The 17,082-nt window shown below is 60.2% G+C and overlaps 1 protein-coding gene across 1 annotated transcript in view; it reads left to right on the top strand.

Moving 5' to 3' along the window:
* LOC141270725 (uncharacterized) overlaps positions 1 to 17,082 on the top strand; it is a 57,703-nt gene continuing 40,621 nt past the window's right edge. Inside the window, exon 1 of the mRNA XM_073680821.1 lies at positions 1 to 97. The gene's annotated coding sequence lies outside the window, so the exon portion shown is untranslated. The remainder of the gene's footprint in view (positions 98 to 17,082) is intronic.

Raw genomic sequence — 17,082 nt, 5'->3', positions numbered from 1 at the left:
GTGATGATGTCACAGTCATGTGATCAATCACATGGGGGGAGGAGCAAGATGGGGCTTGTAGGAAGTGAAGGGTTTTCTGTGTAGGAAGCGGCCACAGGTAAGAGCTGAAGCTGAGGAGAAGTCTACACTGGGGACCGGTAATGAGGGAGCAGGGACTGTGTGATAGAGGAGACAGGACTCAGTCCTGGGGGAAGCACCGGGACTCTGCACTGGGGACCGGTAATGAGGGAGCAGGGACTGTGTGATAGAGGGGACAGGACTCAGTCCTGGGGGAAGCACCGGGACTCTACACTGGAGACCGATAATGAGGGAGCAGGGACTGTGTGATAGAGGGGACAGGACTCAGTCCTGGAGGAAGGACCAGGACTCTACACTGGGGACCGGTAATGAGGGAGCAGGGACTGTGTGATAGAGGGGACAGGACTCAGTCCTGGGGGAAGCACCGGGACTCTGCACTGGGGACCGGTAATGAGGGAGCAGGGACTGTGTGATAGAGGGGACAGGACTCAGTCCTGGGGGAAGCACCGGGACTCTGCACTGGGGACCGGTAATGAGGGAGCAGGGACTATGTGATAGAGGGGACAGGACTCAGTCCTGGGGGAAGCACCGGGACTCTGCACTGGGGACCGGTAATGAGGGAGCAGGGACTGTGTGATAGAGGGGACAGGACTCAGTCCTGGAGGAAGCACCGGGACTCTGCACTGGGGACCGGTAATGAGGGAGCAGGGACTATGTGATAGAGGGGACAGGACTCAGTCCTGGAGGAAGCACCGGGACTCTGCACTGGGGACCGGTAATGAGGGAGCAGGGACTATGTGATAGAGGGGACAGGACTCAGTCCTGGAGGAAGCACCGGGACTCTGCACTGGAGACCGGTAATGAGGGAGCAGGGACTGTGTGATAGAGGGGACAGGACTCAGTCCTGGGGGAAGCACCGGGACTCTGCACTGGGGACCGGTAATGAGGGAGCAGGGACTGTGTGATAGAGGGGACAGGACTCAGTCCTGGGGGAAGCACCGGGATTCGACACTGGGGACCGGTAATGAGGGAGCAGGGACTGTGTGATAGAGGGGACAGGACTCAGTCCTGGGGGAAGCACCGGGATTCGACACTGGGGACCGGTAATGAGGGAGCAGGGACTGTGTGATAGAGGGGACAGGACTCAGTCCTGGGGGAAGCACTGGGATTCGACACTGGGGACCGGTAATGAGGGAGCAGAGACTGTGTGATAGAGGGGACAGGACTCAGTCCTGGGGGAAGCACCGGGACTCTACACTGGGGACCGGTAATGAGGGAGCAGGGACTGTGTGATAGAGGGGACAGGACTCAGTCCTGGGGGAAGCACCGGGACTCTACACTGGGGACCGGTAATGAGGGAGCAGGGACTGTGTGATAGAGGGGACAGGACTCAGTCCTGGGGGAAGCACCGGGACTCTGCACTGGGGACCGGTAATGAGAGAGCAGGGACTGTGTGATAGAGGGGACAGGATTCAGTCCTGGGGGAAGCACCGGGACTCTGCACTGGGGACCGGTAATGAGGGAGCAGGGACTGTGTGATAGAGGGGACAGGACTCAGTCCTGGGGGAAGCACCGAGACTCTACACTGGGGACCGGTAATGAGGGAGCAGGGACTGTGTGATAGAGGGGACAGGACTCAGTCCTGGGGGAAGCACCGGGACTCTGCACTGGGGACCGGTAATGAGGGAGCAGGGACTGTGTGATAGAGGGGACAGGACTCAGTCCTGGGGGAAGCACCGGGACTCTGCACTGGTGACCGGTAATGAGGGAGCAGGGACTGTGTGATAGAGGGGACAGGACTCAGTCCTGGGGGAAGCACCGGGACTCTGCACTGGGGACCGGTAATGAGGGAGCAGGGACTGTGTGATAGAGGGGACAGGACTCAGTCCTGGGGGAAGCACCGGGACTCTGCACTGGTGACCGGTAATGAGGGAGCAGGGACTGTGTGATAGAGGGGACAGGACTCAGTCCTGGGGGAAGCACCGGGACTCTGCACTGGGGACCGGTAATGAGGGAGCAGGGACTGTGTGATAGAGGGGACAGGACTCAGTCCTGGGGGAAGCACCGGGACTCTACACTGGGGACCAGTAATGAGGGAGCAGGGACTGTGTGATAGAGGGGACAGGACTCAGTCCTGGAGGAAGCACCGGGACTCTGCACTGGGGACCGGTAATGAGGGAGCAGGGACTGTGTGATAGAGGGGACAGGAAACAGTCCTGGGGGAAGCACCAGGACTCTACACTGGGGACCGGTAATGAGGGAGCAGGGACTGTGTGATAGAGGGGACCGGACTCAGTCCTGGGGGAAGCACCGGCACTCTGCACTGGTGACCGGTAATGAGGGAGCAGGGACTGTGTGATAGAGAGGACAGGACTCATTCCTGGGTGAAGCACCGGGACTCTACACTGGGGACCGGTAAAGAGGGAGCAGGGACTGTGTGATCGAGGGGATAGGACTCAGTCCTGGGGGAAGCACTGTGACTCTACACTGGTGACCGGTAATGAGGGAGCAGGGACTGTGTGATAGAGGGGACAGGACTCAGTCCTGGGGGAAGCATCGGGACTCTGCACTGGAGACCGGTAATGAGGGTGCAGGGACTGTGTGATAGAGGGGACAGGACTTAGTCCTGAGGGAAGCACCGGGACTCTGCACTGGGGACCGGTAATGAGGGAGCAGGGACTGTGTGATAGAGAGGACAGGACTCAGTCCTGGGGGAAGCACCGGGACTCTGCACTGGGGACCGGTAATGAGGGAGCAGGGACTGTGTGATACAGGGGACAGGACTCAGTCCTGGGGGAAGCACCGGGACTCTGCACTGGGGACCGGTAATGAGGGAGCAGGGACTGTGTGAAAGAGGGGACAGGACTCAGTCCTGGGGGAAGCACCGGGACTCTGCACTGGGGACCGGTAATGAGGGAGCAGGGACTGTGTGATAGAGGGGACAGGACTCAGTCCTGGGGGAAGCACCGGGACTCTGCACTGGAGACCGGTAATGGGGGAGCAGGGACTGTGTGATAGAGGGGACAGGACTCAGTCCTGGGGGAAGCACCGGGACTCTACACTGGGGACCGGTAATGAGGGAGCAGGGACTGTGTGATAGAGGGGACAGGACTCAGTCCAGGAGGAAGCACCGGGACTCTGCACTGGGGACCGGTAATGAGGGAGCAGGGACTGTGTGATAGAGGGGACAGGACTCAGTCCTGGAGGAAGCACCGGGACTCTGCACTAGGGACTGTGTGATAGAGGGGACAGGACTCAGTCCTGGGGGAAGCACCGGCACTCTGCACTGGGGACCGGTAATGAAGGAGCAGGGACTGTGTGATAGAGGGGACCGGACTTAGTCCTGGGGGAAGCACCGAGACTCTACACTGGTGACCGGTAATGAGGGAGCAGGGACTGTGTGATAGAGAGGACAGGACTCAATCCTGGGGGAAGCACCGGGACTCTACACTGGTGACCGGTAATGAGGGAGCAGGGACTGTGTGATCGAGGGGATAGGACTCAGTCCTGGGGGAAGCACTGGGACTCTACACTGGTGACCGGTAATGAGGGAGCAGGGACTGTGTGATAGAGGGGACAGGACTCAGTCCTGGGGGAAGCACCGGGACTCTGCACTGGAGACCGGTAATGAGGGAGCAGGGACTGTGTGATAGAGGGGACAGGACTCAGTCCTGGGGGAAGCACCGGGACTCTGCACTGGGGACCGGTAATGAGGGAGCAGGGACTGTGTGATAGAGGGGACAGGACTCAGTCCTGGGGGAAGCACCGGGACTCTACACTGGTGACCGGTAATGAGGGAGCAGGGACTGTATGATAGAGGGGACAGGACTCAGTTCTGGGGGAAGCACCGGGACTCTACACTGGGGACCGGTAATGAGGGAGCAGGGACTGTGTGATAGAGGGGACAGGACTCAGTCCTGGAGGAAGCATCGGGACTCTGCACTGGGGACTGGTAATGAGGGAGCAGGGACTGTGTGATAGAGAGGACAGGACTCAGTCCTGGGGGAAGCACCGGGACTCTGCACTGGGGACCGGTAATGAGGGAGCAGGGACTGTGTGATAGAGGGGACAGGACTCAGTCCTGGGGGAAGCACCGGGACTCTGCACTGGGGACCGGTAATGAGGGAGCAGGGACTGTGTGATAGAGGGGACAGGACTCAGTCCTGGAGGAAGCACCGGGACTCTGCACTGGGGACCAGTAATGAGGGAGCAGGGACTGTGTGATAGAGGGGACAGGACTCAGTCCTGGTGGAAGCACCGGGACTCTGCACTGGGGACTGGTAATGAGGGAGCAGGGACTGTGTGATAGAGGGGACAGGACTCAGTCCTGGGGGAAGCACCGGGACTCTGCACTGGAGACCGGTAATGGGGGAGCAGGGACTGTGTGATAGAGGGGACAGGATTCAGTCCTGGGGGAAGCACCGGGACTCTACACTGGGGACCGGTAATGAGGGAGCAGGGACTGTGTGATAGAGGGGACAGGACTCAGTCCAGGAGGAAGCACTGGGACTCTGCACTGGGGACCGGTAATGAGGGAGCAGGGACTGTGTGATAGAGGGGACAGGACTCAGTCCTGGGGGAAGCACCGGCACTCTGCACTGGGGACCGGTAATGAGGGAGCAGGGACTGTGTGATAGAGGGGACAGGACTCAGTCCTGGGGGAAGCACCGGCACTCTTCACTGGGGACCGGTAATGAGGGAGCAGGGACTGTGTGATAGAGGAGACAGGACTCAGTCCTGCGGGAAGCACCGGGACTCTGCACTGGGGACCGGTAATGAGGGAGCAGGGACTGTGTGATAGAGGAGACAGGACTCAGTCCTGCGGGAAGCACCGGGACTCTGCACTGAGGACCGGTAATGAGGGAGCAGGGACTGTGTGATAGAGGAGACAGGACTCAGTCCTGGGGGAAGCACCGGGACTCTGCACTGGGGACCGTTAATGAGGGAGCAGGGACTGTGTGATAGAGGGGACAGGACTCAGTCCTGGGGGAAGCACCGGGACTCTGAACTGGGGACCTGTAATGAGGGAGCAGGGACTGTGTGATAGAGGGGACAGGACTCAGTCCTGGGGGAAGCACCGGGACTCTGAACTGGGGACCGGTAATGAGGGTGCAGGGACTGTGTGATAGAGGGGACAGGACTCAGTCCTGGGGGAAGCACAGGGACTCTACACTGGTGACCGGTAATGAGGGAGCAGGGACTGTGTGATAGAGGGGACAGGACTCAGTCCTGGGGGAAGCACCGGGACTCTACACTGGTGACCGGTAATGAGGGAGCAGGGACTGTATGATAGAGGGGACAGGACTCAGTTCTGGGGGAAGCACCGGGACTCTACACTGGGGACCGGTAATGAGGGAGCAGGGACTGTGTGATAGAGGGGACAGGACTCAGTCCTGGAGGAAGCACCGGGACTCTGCACTGGGGACTGGTAATGAGGGAGCAGGGACTGTGTGATAGAGAGGACAGGACTCAGTCCTGGGGGAAGCACCGGGACTCTGCACTGGGGACCGGTAATGAGGGAGCAGGGACTGTGTGATAGAGGGGACAGGACTCAGTCCTGGGGGAAGCACCGGGACTCTGCACTGGGGACCGGTAATGAGGGAGCAGGGACTGTGTGATAGAGGGGACAGGACTCAGTCCTGGAGGAAGCACCGGGACTCTGCACTGGGGACCAGTAATGAGGGAGCAGGGACTGTGTGATAGAGGGGACAGGACTCAGTCCTGGTGGAAGCACCGGGACTCTGCACTGGGGACTGGTAATGAGGGAGCAGGGACTGTGTGATAGAGGGGACAGGACTCAGTCCTGGGGGAAGCACCGGGACTCTGCACTGGAGACCGGTAATGGGGGAGCAGGGACTGTGTGATAGAGGGGACAGGACTCAGTCCTGGGGGAAGCACCGGGACTCTACACTGGGGACCGGTAATGAGGGAGCAGGGACTGTGTGATAGAGGGGACAGGACTCAGTCCAGGAGGAAGCACCGGGACTCTGCACTGGGGACCGGTAATGAGGGAGCAGGGACTGTGTGATAGAGGGGACAGGACTCAGTCCTGGGGGAAGCACCGGCACTCTGCACTGGGGACCGGTAATGAGGGAGCAGGGACTGTGTGATAGAGGGGACAGGACTCAGTCCTGGGGGAAGCACCGGCACTCTTCACTGGGGACCGGTAATGAGGGAGCAGGGACTGTGTGATAGAGGAGACAGGACTCAGTCCTGCGGGAAGCACCGGGACTCTGCACTGGGGACCGGTAATGAGGGAGCAGGGACTGTGTGATAGAGGAGACAGGACTCAGTCCTGGGGGAAGCACCGGGACTCTGCACTGGGGACCGTTAATGAGGGAGCAGGGACTGTGTGATAGAGGGGACAGGACTCAGTCCTGGGGGAAGCACCGGGACTCTGAACTGGGGACCTGTAATGAGGGAGCAGGGACTGTGTGATAGAGGGGACAGGACTCAGTCCTGGGGGAAGCACCGGGACTCTGATCTGGGGACCGGTAATGAAGGTGCAGGGACTGTGTGATAGAGGGGACAGGACTCAGTCCTGGGGGAAGCACAGGGACTCTACACTGGTGACCGGTAATGAGGGAGCAGGGACTGTGTGATAGAGGGGACAGGACTCAGTCCTGGGGGAAGCACCGGGACTCTACACTGGTGACCGGTAATGAGGGAGCAGGGACTGTATGATAGAGGGGACAGGACTCAGTTCTGGGGGAAGCACCGGGCCTCTACACTGGGTACCGGTAATGAGGGAGCAGGGACTGTGTGATAGAGGGGACAGGACTCAGTCCTGGAGGATGCACCGGGACTCTGCACTGGGGACTGGTAATGAGGGAGCAGGGACTGTGTGATAGAGAGGACAGGACTCAGTCCTGGGGGAAGCACCGGGACTCTGCACTGGGGACCGGTAATGAGGGAGCAGGGACTGTGTGATAGAGGGGACAGGACTCAGTCCTGGGGGAAGCACCGGGACTCTGCACTGGGGACCGGTAATGAGGGAGCAGGGACTGTGTGATAGAGGGGACAGGACTCTGTCCTGGAGGAAGCACCGGGACTCTGCACTGGGGACCGGTAATGAGGGAGCAGGGACTGTGTGATAGAGTTGACAGGACTCAGTCCTGGTGGAAGCACCGGGACTCTGCACTGGGGACTGGTAATGAGGGAGCAGGGACTGTGTGACAGAGAGGACAGGACTCAGTCCTGGGGGAAGCACCGGGACTCTGCACTGGAGACCGGTAATGGGGGAGCAGGGACTGTGTGATAGAGGGGACAGGACTCAGTCCTGGGGGAAGCACCGGGACTCTACACTGGGGACCGGTAATGAGGGAGCAGGGACTGTGTGATAGAGGGGACAGGACTCAGTCCAGGAGGAAGCACCGGGACTCTGCACTGGGGACCGGTAATGAGGGAGCAGGGACTGTGTGATAGAGGGGACAGGACTCAGTCCTTGGGGAAGCACCGGCACTCTGCACTGGGGACCGGTAATGAGGGAGCAGGGACTGTGTGATAGAGGGGACAGGACTCAGTCCTGGGGGAAGCACCGTGTCTCTGCACTGGGGACCGGTAATGAGGGAGCAGGGACTGTGTGATAGAGGAGACAGGACTCAGTCCTGCGGGAAGCACCGGGACTCTGCACTGGGGACCGGTAATGAGGGAGCAGGGACTGTGTGATAGAGGGGACAGGACTCAGTCCTGGGGGAAGCACCGGGACTCTGCACTGAGGACCGGTAATGAGGGAGCAGGGACTGTGTGATAGAGGAGACAGGACTCAGTCCTGGGGGAAGCACCGGGACTCTGCACTGGGGACCGGTAATGAGGGAGCAGGGACTGTGTGATAGAGGGGACAGGACTCAGTCCTGGGGGAAGCACCGGGACTCTGAACTGGGGACCGGTAATGAGGGTGCAGGGACTGTGTGATAGAGGGGACAGGACTCAGTCCTGGGGGAAGCACAGGGACTCTACACTGGGGACCGGTAATGAGGGAGCAGGGACTGTGTGATAGAGTGGACAGGACTCAGTCCTGGGGGAAGCACCGGGACTCTACACTGGGGACCGGTAATGAGGGAGCAGGGACTGTGTGATAGAGGGGACAGGACTCAGTCCTGGGGGAAGCACCGGGACTCTGCACTGGGGACCGGTAATGAGGGAGCAGGGACTGTGTGATACAGGGGACAGGACTCAGTCCTGGATGAAGCACCGGTACTCTGCTCTGGGGACCGGTAATGAGGGAGCAAGGACTGTGTGATAGAGGGGACAGGACTCAGTCCTGGGGGAAGCACCGGGACTCTGCACTGGGGACCGGTAATGAGGGAGCAGGGACTGTGTGATAGAGGTTACAGGACTCAGTCCTGCGGGAAGCACTGGGACTCTGCACTGGGGACCGGTAATGAGGGAGCAGGGACTGTGTGATAGAGGGGACAGGACTTAGTCCTGGGGGAAGCATCGGGACTCTGCACTGGGGAACGGTAATGAGGGAGCAGGGACTGTGTGATAGAGGAGACAGGACTCAGTCCTGGGGGAAGCACCGGGACTCTGCACTGGGGACCGGTAATGAGGGAGCAGGGACTGTGTGATAGAGGAGACAGGACTCAGTCCTGGGGGAAGCACCGGGACTCTGCACTGGGGACCGGTTATGAGGGAACAGGGACTGTGTTATAGATGGGACAGGACTCAGTCCTGGGGGAAGCACCGGGACTCTGAACTGGGGACCTGTAATGAGGGAGCAGGGACTGTGTGATAGAGGGGACAGGACTCAGTCCTGGAGGAAGCACCGGGGCTCTGCACTGGGGACTGATATTGAGCGAGCAGGGACTGTGTGATTGAGGGGACAGGACTCAGTCCTGGGGGAAGCACAGGGACTCTACACTGGTGACCGGTAATGAGGGAGCAGGGACTGTGTGATAGAGGGGACAGGACTCAGTCCTGGGGGAAGCACAGGGACTCTACACTGGTGACCGGTAATGAGGGAGCAGGGACTGTGTGATAGAGGGGACAGGACTCAGTCCTGGGGGAAGCATCGGGACTCTACACTGGTGACCGGTAATGAGGGAGCAGGGACTGTATGATAGAGGGGACAGGACTCAGTTCTGGGGGAAGCACCGGGGCTCTGCACTGGGGACCGGTAATGAGGGAGCAGGGACTGTGTGATAGAGGGGACAGGACTCAGTCCTGGAGGATGCATCGGGACTCTGCACTGGGGACCGGTAATGAGGGAGCAGGGACTGTGTGATAGAGAGGACAGGACTCAGTCCTGGGGGAAGCACCGGGACTCTGCACTGGGGACCGGTAATGAGGGAGCAGGGACTGTGTGATAGAGGGGACAGGACTCAGTCCTGGGGGAAGCATCGGGACTCTGCACTGGGGACCGGTAATGAGGGAGCAGGGACTGTGTGATAGAGGGGACAGGACTCTGTCCTGGAGGAAGCACCGGGACTCTGCACTGGGGACCGGTAATGAGGGAGCAGGGACTGTGTGATAGAGGGGACAGGACTCAGTCCTGGTGGAAGCACCGGGACTCTGCACTGGGGACTGGTAATGAGGGAGCAGGGACTGTGTGATAGAGAGGACAGGACTCAGTCCTGGGGGAAGCACCGGGACTCTGAACTGGGGACCGGTAATGAGGGTGCAGGGACTGTGTGATAGAGGGGACAGGACTCAGTCCTGGGGGAAGCACAGGGACTCTACACTGGTGACCGGTAATGAGGGAGCAGGGACTGTGTGATAGAGGGGACAGGACTCAGTCCTGGGGGAAGCACCGGGACTCTACACTGGTGACCGGTAATGAGGGAGCAGGGACTGTATGATAGAGGGGACAGGACTCAGTTCTGGGGGAAGCACCGGGACTCTACACTGGGGACCGGTAATGAGGGAGCAGGGACTGTGTGATAGAGGGGACAGGACTCAGTCCTGGAGGATGCACCGGGACTCTGCACTGGGGACTGGTAATGAGGGAGCAGGGACTGTGTGATAGAGAGGACAGGACTCAGTCCTGGGGGAAGCACCGGGACTCTGCACTGGGGACCGGTAATGAGGGAGCAGGGACTGTGTGATAGAGGGGACAGGACTCAGTCCTGGGGGAAGCATCGGGACTCTGCACTGGGGACCGGTAATGAGGGAGCAGGGACTGTGTGATAGAGGGGACAGGACTCTGTCCTGGAGGAAGCACCGGGACTCTGCACTGGGGACCGGTAATGAGGGAGCAGGGACTGTGTGATAGAGGGGACAGGACTCAGTCCTGGTGGAAGCACCGGGACTCTGCACTGGGGACTGGTAATGAGGGAGCAGGGACTGTGTGATAGAGAGGACAGGACTCAGTCCTGGGGGAAGCACCGGGACTCTGCACTGGAGACCGGTAATGGGGGAGCAGGGACTGTGTGATAGAGGGGACAGGACTCAGTCCTGGGGGAAGCACCGGGACTCTACACTGGGGACCGGTAATGAGGGAGCAGGGACTGTGTGATAGAGGGGACAGGACTCAGTCCAGGAGGAAGCACCGGGACTCTGCACTGGGGACCGGTAATGAGGGAGCAGGGACTGTGTGATAGAGGGGACAGGACTCAGTCCTGGGGGAAGCACCGGCACTCTGCACTGGGGACCGGTAATGAGGGAGCAGGGACTGTGTGATAGAGGGGACAGGACTCAGTCCTGGGGGAAGCACCGTGTCTCTGCACTGGGGACCGGTAATGAGGGAGCAGGGACTGTGTGATAGAGGAGACAGGACTCAGTCCTGCGGGAAGCACCGGGACTCTGCACTGGGGACCGGTAATGAGGGAGCAGGGACTGTGTGATAGAGGGGACAGGACTCAGTCCTGGGGGAAGCACCGGGACTCTGCACTGGGGACCGGTAATGAGGGAGCAGGGACTGTGATAGAGGGGACAGGACTCAGTCCTGGGGGAAGCACCGGGACTCTACACTGGTGACCGGTAATGAGGGAGCAGGGACTGTATGATAGAGGGGACAGGACTCAGTTCTGGGGGAAGCACCGGGACTCTACACTGGGGACCGGTAATGAGGGAGCAGGGACTGTGTGATAGAGGGGACAGGACTCAGTCCTGGAGGAAGCACCGGGACTCTGCACTGGGGACTGGTAATGAGGGAGCAGGGACTGTGTGATAGAGAGGACAGGACTCAGTCCTGGGGGAAGCACCGGGACTCTGCACTGGGGACCGGTAATGAGGGAGCAGGGACTGTGTGATAGAGGGGACAGGACTCAGTCCTGGGGGAAGCACCGGGACTCTGCACTGGGGACCGGTAATGAGGGAGCAGGGACTGTGTGATAGAGGGGACAGGACTCTGTCCTGGAGGAAGCACCGGGACTCTGCACTGGGGACCGGTAATGAGGGAGCAGGGACTGTGTGATAGAGGGGACAGGACTCAGTCCTGGTGGAAGCACCGGGACTCTGCACTGGGGACTGGTAATGAGGGAGCAGGGACTGTGTGATAGAGAGGACAGGACTCAGTCCTGGGGGAAGCACCGGGACTCTGCACTGGAGACCGGTAATGGGGGAGCAGGGACTGTGTGATAGAGGGGACAGGACTCAGTCCTGGGGGAAGCACCGGGACTCTACACTGGGGACCGGTAATGAGGGAGCAGGGACTGTGTGATAGAGGGGACAGGACTCAGTCCAGGAGGAAGCACCGGGACTCTGCACTGGGGACCGGTAATGAGGGAGCAGGGACTGTGTGATAGAGGGGACAGGACTCAGTCCTGGGGGAAGCACCGGCACTCTGCACTGGGGACCGGTAATGAGGGAGCAGGGACTGTGTGATAGAGGGGACAGGACTCAGTCCTGGGGGAAGCACCGTGTCTCTGCACTGGGGACCGGTAATGAGGGAGCAGGGACTGTGTGATAGAGGAGACAGGACTCAGTCCTGCGGGAAGCACCGGGACTCTGCACTGGGGACCGGTAATGAGGGAGCAGGGACTGTGTGATAGAGGGGACAGGACTCAGTCCTGGGGGAAGCACCGGGACTCTGCACTGGGGACCGGTAATGAGGGAGCAGGGACTGTGATAGAGGGGACAGGACTCAGTCCTGGGGGAAGCACCGGGACTCTACACTGGTGACCGGTAATGAGGGAGCAGGGACTGTATGATAGAGGGGACAGGACTCAGTTCTGGGGGAAGCACCGGGACTCTACACTGGAGACCGGTAATGAGGGAGCAGGGACTGTGTGATAGAGGGGACAGGACTCAGTCCTGGAGGAAGCACCGGGACTCTGCACTGGGGACTGGTAATGAGGGAGCAGGGACTGTGTGATAGAGAGGACAGGACTCAGTCCTGGGGGAAGCACCGGGACTCTGCACTGGGGACCGGTAATGAGGGAGCAGGGACTGTGTGATAGAGGGGACAGGACTCAGTCCTGGGGGAAGCACCGGGACTCTGCACTGGGGACCGGTAATGAGGGAGCAGGGACTGTGTGATAGAGGGGACAGGACTCAGTCCTGGAGGAAGCACCGGGACTCTGCACTGGGGACCGGTAATGAGGGAGCAGGGACTGTGTGATAGAGGGGACAGGACTCAGTCCTGGTGGAAGCACCGGGACTCTGCACTGGGGACTGGTAATGAGGGAGCAGGGACTGTGTGATAGAGGGGACAGGACTCAGTCCTGGGGGAAGCACCGGGACTCTGCACTGGAGACCGGTAATGGGGGAGCAGGGACTGTGTGATAGAGGGGACAGGACTCAGTCCTGGGGGAAGCACCGGGACTCTACACTGGGGACCGGTAATGAGGGAGCAGGGACTGTGTGATAGAGGGGACAGGACTCAGTCCAGGAGGAAGCACCGGGACTCTGCACTGGGGACCGGTAATGAGGGAGCAGGGACTGTGTGATAGAGGGGACAGGACTCAGTCCTGGGGGAAGCACCGGCACTCTGCACTGGGGACCGGTAATGAGGGAGCAGGGACTGTGTGATAGAGGGGACAGGACTCAGTCCTGGGGGAAGCACCGGCACTCTGCTCTGGGGACCGGTAATGAGGGAGCAGGGACTGTGTGATAGAGGAGACAGGACTCAGTCCTGCGGGAAGCACCGGGACTCTGCACTGGGGACCGGTAATGAGGGAGCAGGGACTGTGTGATAGAGGAGACAGGATTCAGTCCTGCGGAAAGCACCGGGACTCTGCACTGAGGACCGGTAATGAGGGAGCAGGGACTGTGTGATAGAGGAGACAGGACTCAGTCCTGGGGGAAGCACCGGGACTCTGCATTGGGGACCGTTAATGAGGGAGCAGGGACTGTGTGATAGAGGGGACAGGACTCAGTCCTGGGGGAAGCACCGGGACTCTGAACTGGGGACCTGTAATGAGGGAGCAGGGACTGTGTGATAGAGGGGACAGGACTCAGTCCTGGGGGAAGCACCGGGACTCTGAACTGGGGACCGGTAATGAGGGTGCAGGGACTGTGTGATAGAGGGGACAGGACTCAGTCCTGGGGGAAGCACAGGGACTCTACACTGGTGACCGGTAATGAGGGAGCAGGGACTGTGTGATAGAGGGGACAGGACTCAGTCCTGGGGGAAGCACAGGGACTCTACACTGGTGACCGGTAATGAGGGAGCAGGGACTGTGTGATAGAGGGGACAGGACTCAGTCCTGGGGGAAGCACCGGGACTCTACACTGGTGACCGGTAATGAGGGAGCAGGGACTGTATGATAGAGGGGACAGGACTCAGTTCTGGGGGAAGCACCGGGGCTCTACACTGGGGACCGGTAATGAGGGAGCAGGGACTGTGTGATAGAGGGGACAGGACTCAGTCCTGGAGGATGCACCGGGACTCTGCACTGGGGACCGGTAATGAGGGAGCAGGGACTGTGTGATAGAGAGGACAGGACTCAGTCCTGGGGGAAGCACCGGGACTCTGCACTGGGGACCGGTAATGAGGGAGCAGGGACTGTGTGATAGAGGGGACAGGACTCAGTCCTGGGGGAAGCATCGGGACTCTGCACTGGGGACCGGTAATGAGGGAGCAGGGACTGTGTGATAGAGGGGACAGGACTCTGTCCTGGAGGAAGCACCGGGACTCTGCACTGGGGACCGGTAATGAGGGAGCAGGGACTGTGTGATAGAGGGGACAGGACTCAGTCCTGGTGGAAGCACCGGGACTCTGCACTGGGGACTGGTAATGAGGGAGCAGGGACTGTGTGATAGAGAGGACAGGACTCAGTCCTGGGGGAAGCACCGGGACTCTGCACTGGAGACCGGTAATGGGGGAGCAGGGACTGTGTGATAGAGGGGACAGGACTCAGTCCTGGGGGAAGCACCGGGACTCTACACTGGGGACCGGTAATGAGGGAGCAGGGACTGTGTGATAGAGGGGACAGGACTCAGTCCAGGAGGAAGCACCGGGACTCTGCACTGGGGACCGGTAATGAGGGAGCAGGGACTGTGTGATAGAGGGGACAGGACTCAGTCCTGGGGGAAGCACCGGCACTCTGCACTGGGGACCGGTAATGAGGGAGCAGGGACTGTGTGATAGAGGGGACAGGACTCAGTCCTGGATGAAGCACCGGTACTCTGCTCTGGGGACCGGTAATGAGGGAGCAGGGACTGTGTGATAGAGGGGACAGGACTCAGTCCTGGGGGAAGCACCGGGACTCTGCACTGGGGACCGGTAATGAGGGAGCAGGGACTGTGTGATAGAGGTTACAGGACTCAGTCCTGCGGGAAGCACTGGGACTCTGCACTGGGGACCGGTAATGAGGGAGCAGGGACTGTGTGATAGAGGGGACAGGACTTAGTCCTGGGGGAAGCATCGGGACTCTGCACTGGGGAACGGTAATGAGGGAGCAGGGACTGTGTGATAGAGGAGACAGGACTCAGTCCTGGGGGAAGCACCGGGACTCTGCACTGGGGACCGGTAATGAGGGAGCAGGGACTGTGTGATAGAGGAGACAGGACTCAGTCCTGGGGGAAGCACCGGGACTCTGCACTGGGGACCGGTTATGAGGGAACAGGGACTGTGTTATAGATGGGACAGGACTCAGTCCTGTGGGAAGCATCGGGACTCTGCACTGGGGACCGGTAATGAGGGAGCAGGGACTGTGTGATAGAGGGGACAGGACTCAGTCCTGGAGGAAGCACCGGGGCTCTGCACTGGGGACTGATATTGAGCGAGCAGGGACTGTGTGATAGAGGGGACAGGACTCAGTCCTAGAGGAAGCACCGGGACTCTGCACTGGGGACCGGTAATGAGGGAACAGGGACTATGTGATAGAGGGGACAGGACTCAGTCCTGGGGGAAGCATAGGGACTCTGCACTGGGGACCGGTAATGAGGGAGCAAGGACTGTGTGATAGAGGGGACAGGACTCAGTCCTGGGGGAAGCATAGGGACTCTGCACTGGGGATCGGTAATGAGGGAGCAGGGACTGTGTGGTAAAGGTGACAGGACTCAGTCCTGGATGAAGCACCGGGACTCTACACTGGGGACCGGTAATGAGGGAGCAGGGACTGTGTGATAGAGGGGACAGGACTTAGTCCTGGGGGAAGCATCGGGACTCTGCACTGGGGACCGGTAATGAGGGAGCAGGGACTGTGTGATAGAGAGGACAGGACTCAGTCCTGGGGGAAGCATCGGGACTCTGCACTTGGGACAGGTTATGAGGGAGCAGGGATTGCGTAATAAAGGGGACAGGACTCAGTCCTTGGGGAAGCCCCGGGACTCTGCACTGGGGACCGGTATTGAGGGAGCAGGGACTGTGTTATAGATGGGACAGGACTCAGTCCTGTGGGAAGCATCGGGACTCTGCTCTGGGGACCGGTAATAAGGGAGCAGGGACTGTGTGATAGAGGGGACAGGACTCAGTTCTGGGGGAAGCATCGGGACTCTGCACTGGGGACCGGTAATGAGGGAGCAGGGACTGTGTGATAGAGGGGACAGGACTCTGCATTGGTGACCGGTTTTGAGGGAACAGGGACTGTGTGATAGATGGGACAGGACTCAGTCCTGGGCGAAGCACCGGGATTCTACACTGGGGACCGGTAATGAGGGAGCAAGGACTGTGTGATAGAGAGGACAGGACTCAGTCCTAGAGGAAGCATCGGGACTCTGCACTGGGGACCGGTAATGAGTGAGCGGGGACTGTGTGATAGAGGGGACAGGACTCAGTCCAGGAGGAAGCACCGGGACTCTGCACTGGGGACTGGTAATGAGGGAGCAGGGACTGTGTGATAGAGAGGACAGGACTCAGTCCTGGGGGAAGCACCGGGACTCTGCACTGGGGACCGGTCATGAGGGAGCAGGGACTGTGTGATACAGGGGACAGGACTCAGTCCTGGGGGAAGCACCGGGACTCTGCACTGGGGACCGGTAATGAGGGAGCAGGGACTGTGTGATACAGGGGACAGGACTCAGTCCTGGGGGAAGCACCGGGACTCTGCACTGGGGACCGGTAATGAGGGAGCAGGGACTGTGTGATAGAGGGGACAGGACTCAGTCCTGGAGGAAGCACCGGGACTCTGCACTGGGGACCGGTAATGAGGGAGCAGGGACTGTGTGATAGAGGGGACAGGACTCAGTCCTGGTGGAAGCATCGGGACTCTGCACTGGGGACTGGTAATGAGGGAGCAGGGACTGTGTGATAGAGAGGACAGGACTCAGTCCTGGGGGAAGCACCGGGACTCTGCACTGGGGACCGGTAATGAGGGAGCAGGGACTGTGTGATAGAGGGGACAGGACTCAGTCCTGGGGGAAGCACCGGGACTCTGCACTGGAGACCGGTAATGGGGGAGCAGGGACTGTGTGATAGAGGGGACAGGACTCAGTCCTGGTGGAAGCACCAGGACTCTACACTGGGGACCGGTAATGAGGGAGCAGGGACTGTGTGATAGAGGGGACAGGACTCAGTCCAGGAGGAAGCACCGGGACTCTGCACTGGGGACCGGTAATGAGGGAGCAGGGACTGTGTGATAGAGGGGACAGGACTCAGTCCTGGGGGAAGCACCGGCACTCTGCACTGGGGACCGGTAATGAGGGAGCAGGGACTGTGTGATAGAGGGGACAGGACTCAGTCCTGGGGGAAGCACCGGGACTCTGCACTGGGGACCGGTAATGAGGGAGCAGGGACTG

This window comes from Phyllobates terribilis, unplaced genomic scaffold (genome assembly GCF_046119375.1).
Source record: "Phyllobates terribilis strain yellow unplaced genomic scaffold, ASM4611937v1 Scaffold_5__5_contigs__length_657084704, whole genome shotgun sequence".
Classification (NCBI taxonomy): Eukaryota; Metazoa; Chordata; class Amphibia; order Anura; family Dendrobatidae; genus Phyllobates; species Phyllobates terribilis.
Note: the sequence above shows the minus strand (reverse complement) of the source record. Positions and strands in the feature narration are given on the sequence as shown.